Below are 2,619 nucleotides of genomic sequence, written 5' to 3'. Positions count from 1 at the left end.
TTTGGGGGGGGGGGGTCAACTGGCCAGCCAGCGTTTCTCAGATTGGATTGAGATAAGGACAAAAGGTGATGTCGTGATCTTCACAATAAAACATCTCTGATGTGACGTGTCGAGTCTTGGCCAATCAGCGTTAAGATGTCTACACTGTCTTTCCCTCTGTTACAGTTTAAGTTACGTCATGTTCCGTTACCGTTCAGACTTGCTGGGTCAAGTTAACGTCCACTGCATGCGACACTTTGCCGACTGTTAACGTTCGTCATTATCACGATTTAGGAGGAAAAAACATAACGTGATGAAACATGCAGCCCCCCCCGTGTTCCGGTTCAGTTCACGCAGTCACTCGTTAATGTTAAACCAGAACACCGGCGCATCTGGTTGCAGGTTGTTTGTTTTAACTCAAAGTAGAATGAAAGGCCCAGACACTGATGAGCTTCAGGAAGAGGAGGCTGTTTGTGTAGCGCAGCTTGACGCAGGGCTGAGATGTGAGTGGAGCTGGGCCTGGATAAAGGTGGAGGTCTAAACAGACATGAGTACAGCTTCCTGCTGTCACAGTATTTTAAATATATTGATAAGGCAGGCTATGCTAAATGCAGCCTCTGCCCTCTCATCACACTGCCAGACACTGTTCACTGTGATGACTACAGCCAGTGTACTAACAGTCCCAACAGTCCCACGCAGCTATTATTATTATCACAGCTATTATCACAGCTATTATTTTACTTTTAGAATGCTACATTTTAAAGCTCATATTTAAAATAAAATGCTCCTGATATGTGTGAGCATATGGCTCACACATATCTGCACTCATTTTGTTTTGTTTTGTACAGGTTGCACGTTATTGTTGTTTTGAAAATATATGCAGTGTAAAACTCAGTAAAACTCTTTATTGCCAAATATTTGAACTTGTTTTGTTTAGTTTTTCACAGGTTGCACTTTATTATTATTATCTTAGAAAGATATTCAGTGCAAAACAGGTTAATTGCAGCCACAATAAGCTATTTTTTGCACAGATTAAACTTTATTTGCATTGTTCTAACAAAGTGATTGCACATTGTATTTGTTTTTGTCTGATGGAGCAATCTGGTTTACTTGTAAGTGATTGAAATTTTCTTTATTCTATTATTTGAAAAAGCACAGACGGAGGAGTCACAAAATGTTGTTATTTCAATAAAAGTTCAACATGGACCATTTTGTTACAATTTTGTTGGGGTGGTTGGACATGAACATTTTTCTTCCTCCAAAGTGGGGCGTGACAGAAAAAATTTGAGAACCACTGATCTACTCTGAGATCTAACGTGGGAGTACCCCAGGGTTCTATTTTAGGACCTTTATTATTCAGTTTATACATTAATGATTAGCCGGGTGTCTGCAATGGGTGTGATATTCAAATGTACGCTGACGATACAGTGATTGATTGATAAGCTGCACTTAAACTCACGTCCACAATGACAAATGTAACTAAATGTCTTGCAGATTCCTGCCTTCACCTGAATGTTAAAAAGACTGTTTGTATGTTCTTCACAAAGAGGGCTTGTAAAGTGTCACCCGAGCCAGATGTTTATGTTGCTGGTGAGAGGCTACAGGTAGTGTCAGATTTTAAATATTTAGGAATTTTTATTAATTCTAATATCTCTTTTAAAAAGCAGGTAAAACATGTGACAAAGGTCTTAAAATGTAATCTCGTGAATTTTTAATGTGTAAGAAACAGTCTAACCATGCAGGTTGCGAAACTGTATTTCAATGCGATGATTACGATGAACATTAAAATCTATTCATATTCTCCATAAACAAGCTCTAAAAACACTTGATAAAAAAACAAAAAGTCACCATCACTGCAATATCCTCATCAAACGCCATATCCTGAGTTGGGAGAACCTCATTAAATTCACTGATGTGTGTCTGGTTTTTAAAATTGTACATGGTATGGCCCCGCCTCCACTTAGTGATTAAACAAAGCACTCAAAGCAGCAGACTCACTAGATCTGCTTCAAGAGGTGATTGTGTCATTTCAGATAGGTCAAGCTCTTTTAGCAAATCTACATTCTCTGTGAAGGCAGCTCACTCGTGGAATGCTCTGCCATCACACATACGCACAAAAAACACGTACAAAACATTCAAACATAGCCTTAAGCAATGGCTTGTTGCCAATCAGGTGTGCAAGCATTGCTGTGCTGTCCTGCCTGCTTGTTTTGCCTATATGTGCATTTGTCTTGTTCAGTGTTGCTATTTTCCATTTTAATGTGTCTGTTATGTGCCTCAGTGTTATATATGTGCTTAGGTGTTTTTTTTTCTGCCTGACGCATGCTGCAGCCTGTTGTGTCTGCTCGGCTCTAGTGTCTTATGTACACTTTTCTTTTGCTTATAGGTGTATTTGTTTGTCTATACGTTGCTGTCTGTTTATCTAAGAATTTTAATTCCATTTTTTTAATTTGACGTTTTGTAATTTTAGGCTGCCTTTAAACATCTGGCGGGGACAGCAGATGAAAATTTGCCTCTCTGGCTCACTTACAGTTTGACTGTTGATTGGTGTGCAATGTCCCTGCAAAATAAACAAATAAATACATAAATCGAGGTAGTGTATATTTTGGTCTCGGTCTTCTGCCTCTTTCTCTTCTGTGT

The sequence above is a fragment of the Anarrhichthys ocellatus genome, unplaced genomic scaffold (genome assembly GCF_004355925.1).
Source record: "Anarrhichthys ocellatus isolate YVR2014 unplaced genomic scaffold, GSC_Weel_1.0 scaffold156, whole genome shotgun sequence".
NCBI classification, from domain to species: domain Eukaryota; kingdom Metazoa; phylum Chordata; class Actinopteri; order Perciformes; family Anarhichadidae; genus Anarrhichthys; species Anarrhichthys ocellatus.
The sequence above is the reverse complement of the archived record's forward strand: the minus strand, read 5'-3'. Positions refer to the sequence as shown.